The sequence below is a fragment of the Temnothorax americanus genome, unplaced genomic scaffold (assembly GCF_048541705.1).
Source record: "Temnothorax americanus isolate GAGA-0224 unplaced genomic scaffold, ASM4854170v1 Scaffold52, whole genome shotgun sequence".
NCBI classification, from domain to species: Eukaryota; Metazoa; Arthropoda; class Insecta; order Hymenoptera; family Formicidae; genus Temnothorax; species Temnothorax americanus.
In genome coordinates, this window is record NW_027509678.1 from 633,974 (window position 1) to 645,000 (window position 11,027).

General features: G+C 35.8%; 1 long non-coding RNA gene across 1 annotated transcript; it reads left to right on the forward strand.

Annotated features, from left to right (window-relative positions):
- The first annotated feature begins 7,366 nt into the window (after positions 1–7,366).
- LOC143904447 (uncharacterized) lies at positions 7,367–9,593 on the forward strand. Its single transcript, XR_013258905.1, has 2 exons — positions 7,367–7,550; positions 9,348–9,593. It is a non-coding gene; the product is annotated as an uncharacterized LOC143904447 (long non-coding RNA).
- Positions 9,594–11,027: the final 1,434 nt, after the last annotated feature.

Here is an 11,027-nt window from a genome sequence, read left to right on the forward strand (position 1 = left end):
TAACTCAGTTGCAGAAATATAAGTTTGAGGAATTAATTATTAAAGGCGCGGAACTCATTAAGAAACTATTAAAATTTTTATTAGAATACAACTTCTATATTTTATGGCAAAATAATTCCTCCAGCGTTCGAAATTAAATGATACTTTCACAAGTTAAATGCGCCGAAATAAAAACAAAAAGGACACATATAATTCCATTCCAATGCAGGAAGCAGAGAGGAGAAAGGAGATGCAGTCTCTGTAATCTGGAGTAAATACTTACATTAAATACTTTCAGTGCTTAAAAATGTAAAATTTGTTACTTCAGAAAGGAGAGAATTAATAGAAGTTTATATTTACACACTCACAAATATGTAAAGTTTTTTAGCAATATTTTTCTACTAATAGCTTTGATATAAAAGCTTTAATAATTGTCAAACGTTTTAATTCGTTTCGGATTTTTCTTAATGGTAAACTAAATATCGAGAACTTTATAACAAAGAGCCATTTTATTTTTTTTTCTCATGAATTAATCGTTATTGGAGGATTATAACCAAAAATTGATCATAAAAAATAAAAAATATTTTAAAAATGTTATTCATATATTTTAATATATCTTTTTTACTAGTAGATAACATGAAAACATAAAAGTTATCGGAAACAATAAATATAATAATTAATTAAAAGCATTACAGCAATATATATGTATAATATTTTTTGTATTAATTACCTATACAATTTATTGTTATCATTATATATAAATATATATAATGTATAACTTGAATGGAACAAAATGTACAAGTTTATGAAATATTTATAAAACCGCGTACTCTGCAACATTTATAAAAAACCGCACACGTAAAGGGATACTTTAAAAGTAACAACCGTAAAATCAAACGGGGTTTTCCCGTCTCCGTTTTATAAAACGGAGACGGGAAAACCCCTTTGAAAATGAAATATGATTAAATTGCGCTTACGTTACGCGCCGAGTACGATGTAAGCCGGATGCGTTTTCAAAATAATTGGAAATATAATTGGACAATGATACCGTAGAGGAATAATAGCGCCAAGGGGATTCCACGTATATTTTCTCTTTCTACTTCTATAAATCAGCTCCTTCTCTCGTTATTGCGAAATCCAAAAATATTCTGGGGATTAAAATTCAATCATCCGGTCATCCGGATGTTATTAAAACAGCTATACAATAAATTCTAACTTTTCGCGTGTGCGATCGATCGCCCCTCGGGCGCTAAATTAAATTCAATTAATCTCGTATAAGTTTACCACACGCGCGGCCTAAAATCAACGTTCTATATGTAATTAACCCGAGTGCTGCTCCGAAATAATTGGGTGTATAATTGACCAGAAGCCTACTCGACCCATGTACACGTGGTTGTTGCGTGATCGATGGAAAGCCACATAATTTTCTAACTTTAATTAATAGTCTTTGATGATTTGCGTACAAGAAATTGTAACGCGAAACGTTATTACACAACAAAGTAAGTATTTTCATATTTTGTTTAAATTTAATGTACCAGAGTTAAAAGTGATTTATTACGTTTACTGTCTGACGTTATTTGCGGAGTCCCCCGCAATTGCCACGTGTAATGAGACAGAATGCTCTTTCTTTAACGTTAATTTACGCATTCCGCACGAGAGCGAGATAAGGCGATGAAAAATGGTATAGATAAGTGATAGTGAGTAGCCACTGTCTTATGTCGTCCCAGTGTGCCTGCCTCTTACAATTAGATGATATCACACACATATGTTCCTAAGTTAATTGCATAATGGCGAGTGGCAGTTGGATTCTGTAAAAAGCGTAACATGCAAATCGCCGGTATAATAATGGAAACCGGCGGGTAGAACACGGGGACCGTGTCTTTCAGTACCTCTTCTCTCCGTTTCTATATATAATCCTATTCTCTTTATAAGCGCGCAAGTACGAAGGCTCCACGGTCGGTTCCACATTATCTCGTTATCACGTTATATAATTAGTTTCTCTTTGCGCCACTGCCAGAAACTTAGCCAGACACGGCATAACACTTTAACGATTGGAACGATTATCAAAACGTTATTTTGCACTCTTGGTTAACCGAACCTCCCAAAACTATAACATATTATAATATTAATTTGGACTTTAGGAATAAAATAATATAGAACAAAGGTGTAATGGCTCAGATATTCATATGAATATGTGACATATATCTAATGTATAATACATTTATAGTAACATGTGTTTTTCAATATTATCACAAATCGTGGAATATGTTCAGCCATTAAACTTCTGCCAATTTAGATGCTATTATACGTGAATATCCCACTGAATAGTTTAATATCTAACAATGAGATTGCAAATGGTATTCGGCTGTGAATTGAGAATCAGGATAATGGGGATATTCAATAAGGATATGGTTTATTACAATGGACGAGTAACTGTATTCTCCGCTAACAAGATAGATATTAAACATTTCATGCGTAATTACCTCCAATATAAAATTTCATTTCTCAATATGGATGAAAATGGTATTTATAAACTTGATTTTATTACGTATATTACTGTAATATTTTTATTATATTTATCTACGACATATATTCAGATAGAAGTAACTATATTGAGATTTCTTCCCAAATCCCTTATATATGAATTTTTCTCGCCATTGATTTGCATTTCAACCAATCATACAATTACATATTACCTTTAAGTCTTTAAACTGGAAACTGGTAACTGTAACCCAAAATTATCCCACACGTGGTATCCCGTATAGCTCTATAGCAATTATATAGCATCAAGGGTGGTCGCGCTAAGCAAAGGGTCTTCTGACTTACATCGGGGTGTGCAGAAGTGAGCGAGCTGTAAGCCTTTGATTATGACGTGCCCAGGGAGAGTTTGAATCAGGAGGAGCGCGTAAGATGATACTCCTGAATGGGATATGGAACGACCGGAAGTCGGCTATCCCTCGTGAAGGAGAGAATGCTATGCTGCAATGTGGGCGCATCGTAATAGGAACAGAGAGAGAGAGAGAGAGAGAGAGAGAGAGAGAGAGGGAGAGGGAAAGGCGCACGTACCGGTTACCGGTTTACCCGCGCCAGGATAAGCCGCAAACCGGCGTACCGCGTCCGGTCCACCCGTGTAATGAAATACGGTAACGCAATATCCGCGATATACATCCGCGGTGTGCCGTTACACGCGATGAGTACCCGGCGACTGCGGATGTAACGCGTGCAGGCCCAAGGATATCGCGTCGCATCTGAATTAATTCGACTTCGCGGAAACCTGCGGACCGTGCGACGCTGGCCGGGTGTGTTGCGGGTTTCTTCGCGGGATCGCGCCGGGAGAGAATTAATCATCGCTCCCGCTCCCGCTCCCGCTCGCGCCGCGCCGTGCGACGGGAAATTGCTCGGTGGCGGGCGCGGCGCGGCGTGCCGGCAGCTTTTTCACTCGAGTAAATCGACCTCTCTCCCCTCATCACGGCTGCCGCCGTATGTTTTAATAAGTAGCCCGCTTTCTTCGTGCGATTCATTAACTTTATCGCGTCTTTTTCCTTCCCGCTCGACTTTATTCTTCTTTTTCGCATACATTTCTCCACGTCGCTTTCCCGCTTCTCGGTGATTTTCCTGCAAATATGTCGCGCGTCGGTTTCATTAACCTGATGAAGACCAATCAAACAACTTCCTTTTTTATTGTGACGAATTACAATTAAAAAAAAAAAACGAGCTGTCGTCGAATTCATAGAGCGTTCGAGCAATATTCACTTGCACGCGAACGGCGGCTAACCATACGCATACGGAAGCGCCATAAAGCTATAATGATCCCTAAGTGATCCGTACCATGACGACATGATGACTGTTGTGCCAGGGAGGATGGGATTACAAGCAAATGGAACGGGACGGAACATCCCATCATTATCCAATGATCTACGTCTCTTTACTGACTACACAAAACACACCTACGCATGAAAGATTTTACAGAGGCTCAAGGCAGCTGCGTCTTATATGTAGAATATATATCTGTATATCTTGCGCAAAACAATATACAAATGTTGCAAATTTTATGTATCGCTTTTTTATATTGTTCGTACATGTAACATTGTATTTGCTATAGAAAAATACGTATTATCTATTTTCTTTACGCATTAGTAACAAATTAAGATTTGTTACAATTGTTATAAAAGTGATAGATTTAACACAATATATTGTATAAAAAGACAAAATTATAATTATGACGAAATTAAATGTATCAATAATAACGTAATAGTTATTTTTTGGACGTTTTTATTTAGCATAATATATAATATAACGAAACTTATTTACTACATTTTCAAATTTGTTTAGTATGTTGACCGGCTAAATCGAAGCTTAAAAATAAAAGCGTGGGAAAAAATACCGTCGACAAAGACGAACGAGGAGAGAACAGTTATAGCGATCTAAAAAAAGACCCACATGCATCCATAGCTGTGGAAAAAAGACGCGGCTGCTTTGTGCCTCACAAATCACAGTGCGACAGCGAGAAAAATCTGTTGACTCGAGGTTTAATAGTTCTACATCGTCAACAGAATTAATCAAAAAACGAATTCTATTATCAGTCTAATGTATTATAATTATGATATTATAATAATTAAAAATTTAGAAAATATTTATAATTCTAATCCTAAAATTATTTTCTTAACAATCTTCGACGAAATCGGTGAGCTTAAATACTAGAATGTATAAAATGTCGCATACTCTTTTAAAAATTTTTCAACAAATTTGGAATTTATAATTTTTTTTAGTGAAAATTTAAGTAACATCTTTCTCGCAATTTTTTTAATTTTTAGTGAACATCACATGGATGCTTGTAAACGCTCGTTAATATCCAGTCAATCAATTTTATTCTTACATCGGTATCTCTTAACTATTCCGAGATATCGCAACTCGGACTAATCCTTTCGCGCTTATGCATATACGAGCGGCAAGATCAACCGTCAAACGCACGGGATCTCGCAACTGTGCGCCGCGATGCATCTCCATAAAACGAGCATGGAGCTAGCGAGTCCGTCAAAGCTTTGTTAAACTACACCGTACGCCCCGCCGTGTTAACGTATATCAGTATGTTTGGCGTCTAAACCACGAGGCACCGCAAGATCGGCACCCGGCCATCCATCAAGCTCTATTCCCCCTCTGTACAGGATGACCACCTGTATCTCGCTAAACAAGATTTACTCCTCTATAGATCATCCCGCGTGATCGAGTGGCCCGTCCGTGTGCTCGACGAAAGAAACAATTAGTCGTCGGATGATGATGGGCCGGCGAGAGTAACCCAGGGAAAGAAATGGATCACGTAGAGTATCGCGATGGCCCTGTGCCGGCTTAGCTCCACTTTCTCGAGCTTTAGTGCCGCTTTATGCTTATATAATAGATATAACATATTAATCTTAGAACGGGCTGGAGTCAAAAGTAGGAACTGAGATCTGATCGATCAAATAGGATAAAATCCGTGCTGTAAACGCTTCCCGCAGGCTTAGACTCTAGGTTTGAAAGATGAATAATCAATGACGGTGATGCGACAATATTTGTTCTAGAAGTTCTGAGAAGGGGATACCTGCGCAGGTTGAATAAATTTTTAGCTGTTAAATAAATTTATCTAAACTTTAATATATACGTTCATAGCGATATGATACTGATGTAAACTTATCAATTCCATAGGTACGTTTATCTGTATGCTAAAACTGTGCAAAAAAAATGTATTATATTTATACTAATACTTATAATTAATTTTGCAATTAATAATTTGGAGAGAAAGAAGAATACAATTATAAATAATTGTATTCTTCTTTTTCTCTCCTTCACATCTTACTCCAGAAATGTGTATAATAGACTTACATCTCTACCTGCTTTTTGCATTCAAGTTTTATGCAAAATTAATATCAACAGGTTTATCAAGTGTCAACTCTGTTAGCACATATAATCAATTTATTACATATACTGACGCCATAAATTTCTACCAAAGTGGCGTTAAATCTTCTCTCGAAATCCCCGCGTAACTTCATAAATTTCGGGAACGAGACACCGCTCAAAGAAACTATAGCGATATTAACGCAACGCGGAGCCGACCATTTGGACAAATCGTATATAATATGAAATGACTCTTTGATCCCTCCCATATAATAAGCGCTGTAACGTTGTTCTTTAAAACTAAGATATACCGAAACTAAGCACACACAGCGGTTTCTTAGGTATCAAATATAAACGTCAAGGCTTAGAGGCGGCGAGGGGTTGATCACCAACCGAGTCGCCGAGTCACCGCGCTCTCATAATTCAAAATTCTAGACGACTCCAGTCGTCCGAAGTCATGCGCCCGAACTGGGGATCTCGCGCCAGACCCCCCGCTGATAATTTATGAGGTGCAACCCTCGTCGAAGCTGGCCCCGTTCAATTTTTGAACGGGCGTGTGGCCACGTGTAATATCGGGGAGATTACATCGGATCCGTCCGCGAGAAAGTTACTGACTACGAAAATATCGATCCCTTTTAAGCAATACATCTTGCATCTAGACGCACGGAAAACTTGAGGAAGAAGAAGCAAACGCTCTTCCTCTTCTCTCTTATATACGCATTTGGTGAAAATTTATTCGTTGCGTTACAGGGCACAGTTTTTTCTACGCGCAATTACAATGCTCGCGAGCATGAGCGTGTACGTAAGCTCGATTATAATGAATGCATCATTCGGAACGCCTTGATGCAGGCGTGCATAATACGGATTCAACAAAGGAGGATGTATGAAAATGACGTTTTATTCTCACCCCTACATCTCCGAGAAACCTTTCTAAAACAACGGTTATACCGTATAACGTAGTATAGCCGAAGGCAATGCGTTTTTATTATATCCGACCATATTTTTCTTATCATACCATAGACTTGAGGTAGATAAAACATTATAGCGGAGGATTCTTTCCACACGTAAAAGCATAATTTTTGGATTTAAATACCATCTAACATTTCTTTTACAGTTTGGTATAGTAAAAACTATTTAAAATAATGGCACAAGCAATATAAAAAACAAAAAAAGGAATATATTTCAATTTGCATTAAAATACTTAAAAATTTGAAAGTTGCTCAAAAATTTCAAGCTATCATTAGCGATCAAAAAATAACACAACAATATTTTCATTATAAAATTAATAATCTATCATTTTTTAATTATTTTGAATAATTGTACTCATTAGTTATTAATTTTACAAATGACTACTAAGTAGCAATAGTTTTGATCAACACAAAATATATCATCTTTTGATTGACCGAAACTATCTCTATTTCATATAATCATCTCTATCTCATAATTCGTTTCACGCGACGCTATATCTACACTCAATGCATTCTTAAGTCGCATCGCAATTTTTTAAACTCAGAAGCATCTAAGAGCAGCGTGAAGAAGGCAGAGGAAGATGGATGAAAATGAAGTTCCCTTCTCTGAAGTTACAACCACAAGAAGTGGCTTTAATAAAGTATCGTTACACGACACAGCGTGATACACACTGTGAGAGACAATGCTTCTTTATTATGCACATCCACATCAGGTTCTTAAGCTGACACGACGTAAGTCTAAATAAGTCTTAGATTTTTCTTTGTCCATAACTTTGCCATTAAACAGTATTACCTAGATTTAAAAAAATAACAGTAATAACAATGCATAAGTTGATTTTTTTTAAATAAATATTTAACTTAATTGTACTCCGCATTAATACTTTTGGTACTCAAATTACAATGCGCGTAAATATTTCTAAATAATTATAATTAATAAATATTATCCATCAAAAATTTTCAATACATTACGTGATATACAAAAAATACATAGAGAAATATTATTACGAACTTATAGTGCTTCCTTATACCAGAAAAATCAATCATGTAATGTGTAGATAAAAAGGTATAAGAGCGAAAACGAATGTCTGTGCATTGAAAGGAATTAGTCGGGGGTTAACGCGTTCCACTCGAATCTACGAAATCGAAAGATGATTTATGGATTGACTTAATGTCTTTCTTCGAAAACCGTTAGAGATAGTTTCTAGGAGCTATCCGTAGTAAAGCCAGGAGAGAAAAAGCCATGAAATGTTCACGAATATATGCGGCAAAGGCTTTATCTGTTATAATGTTAGATTGCAGGATAGAGATCAATTTTCTTATATACACTTTAATCGTTTTTTCTTCACTTTAAATCATGTTCAATGATCTTGTGTCATGAGTTCTAAACTTGTTTTCAAGATCCTCTATCATATTATGGAAAAAAAAATGTACCAAATCAATTTAAAAAAATAAAGATGACCTTGATATCTCCGAAGCGCCTCCACCTGGACAAAAATTATTATTGCTGTATGATAACCCCTTTTGTACCGTACAATTTTGGTTCCACTAATTTTTCTCTGGGTCTTATAGATTCGAATATATTTAAGGTGGTAATAGTTATTGCCTCACCCTGTATAATAAAGCAAAATTTTGCAGTGATTATTTTACGTAAATTCTCTTTGGATCAATATCATATACTTAACTCGATCACTTCTGTGAAATATTCATTAAACCAGTAAATTAATTAATTAATCGTTTCAATTTTTTTTTAACATTAATATATCTTATTGTGTAATATTAATAATTTAAATAAAATAAATCTCGTAAATCGTGTACCGATTACATTTCTAATCGATATGAATTCGAATATATCGTTAATAAGAGACTGTTATAATGACTTTCTGACTTAATTATAATGTTGGTTGGTTTGAAAAACATTTTTATATCTTTATTACTTCATTTTACAAATCTCTGTAATGTTCTAACTCATATTTGGCAGATTATGTACATATGTCGTTAATTTATATAAAAGTGGAAGAAAGAGGGAAAGAGAGAAAAGAAGAAAGAGACGAGAGAGAGAGAGAGAGAGAGAGAGAGATGTAATAATAAATTCCGCGTTTATGCAAATAAATAGATCGCTAACAAACTCTATAATGCTTTTATTTATATAAACAAGTGGACTTACGCCGTATTTTACTTTATTGTGCCAATTACATTTATAGTGTATGAAAAAAGTATATATTAACATGTTTCTTGACAGAAGATAAAGAAACAGATCTAACGTACTTTTGAAATGTAGTTTTAGAAATGGCATTCTTTGACGTTCTTGCCGTATAAGGGCCAAAGCACATAACATGGCGTAGCGATATACGACGGTCGTAGTCCCCGACCTGATAGATCAGGATACGCCAAAGCTTGTGCGTTACTACGTCCACGACTACGACTGTCATATGTGCTTTGGCCCTAACAAGATTGACATAATATTATCGTGTATATTTAATTACCATTCCTTTTTTGTTTTATTTAAAAAAATAACTAACATCTATTCAGTCTGTTTTAGCTCAAAACCCAGCAAGTTTCCGGATCACTTCCAAATCACGCAGATCAAATTGTCGGGAACACCTTTGTCCACCGAAATTGTCGTCATTGTTACAAACATCATCTCGATTCGGTCCTCGGCAACAGCTTTTGCTCCCACGAGTGTCGCATAAAGGTCGAAAAGAACATGCTTGAGCGAATCTCATCAGTACGAATACCGGCAATAACGAAGACTTCTTCGTCGAGTAACTAGATCGTCCCCTTCGGATCAATATAATCGATATCTACGTGACCATGCTTCTCCTGAGAATTCCAGTCACTATATAAAAATGGAACGAAACTCTTGGTAAATATCTTCAAGACTCGAAACTTTAAAACTATATTGTTATAAAAGCGGAATGACATTGTTTCAGTCAGAAAATAAAGTACATATATTTTCTTGTCATTTATTACCATTTCATGTCCTTTTATGTGAAAAATTAAATTAATATTCTCTTCCTAATTTAGAATATTTTTAATTCAACAAAACAATTTTTAATGAAATTATTTACACTATTATAGATAAAATAAATAATTTATTAAAATGTTTAAAAAATGATTCCAGCAATGTGTACATATATGCTGTATATATATAAAGATATAAAAAGAATATTGGAAAGTAATAAGTTATTACAGAATTATCATAAATATTAAGCTCCATAGCAAGTGCCAAGTAATTAAAGTTTATATTCGCTTTTAATCTCTTTTCCAGTCGCATGTATTTTCACTAATATACATTCTGTCAATAATATAAACCGCTAGAATGACGCATGGACATCCTATTGATTGAATATTATACGTAAGTACACACCCGGATTGGTCCCACTACTATTTGCAAAGGTGGAGGACCACTCGGACGCTCCATATACGAAAGATTCCAGCGAATTGGGAGGCTATTGAGTGCGGCCGAGTGGACGAATGTAATGTACAGCCCACACACGCCTTTCACGAGTGCCCGTACCAGAAGGGTCGTTCAGGAATACCCAACCCTTTATCGTTATTGCACGTCCGGGGTGGCACGTTTGCCGCGTGTTTCCCGGCCGTTCGTCATTTTTAGTGGTCGTTCCTCGGTCGTTGAGGTATTAAATTATATTTCATCGGTGTGATTAACGGTTCCGAGATGTATTATTAAAGGACAGGACTCGGCAGGACGTGGAATCCTTGCTGGACAAGACGTTCCGCCCTTGCTTTTTCACCAATGCTCGTTCGAGATATTTCTTTCCGTTCGGATCATATATACTTATCGCTCTCTGTCTCTCGATAGAATAGTGAGTGGATGATAAAATGCCTCGCATGCTGAAAGTGAGTAAAAGAAAAAATTGTTTAACTGATGTTAGACTGTCTTTAAAGGTCTTTGAGTCCCATATACATACACGGCTATATTAAAAAATCTTGAATACTTTATACAATGAAAGCAAGAACGTTTCAAGAATTTTGGATACATCGGAATTTCCATCAAAATTGTTGTCGGTATACCATCAAATGGAATTTCCAACGATTCTTTTATGATTACGTAAGCAATTTCAGACAGAATGTAAATCATATAAAGAAGGAGCGGTCTTGAAATAGGTATCTTTTCTAATCGCGTTCGAATACTATGTGTGATAAAGATATTTTATAATCATTTTCGACGTGATCTATGATAATTGATCC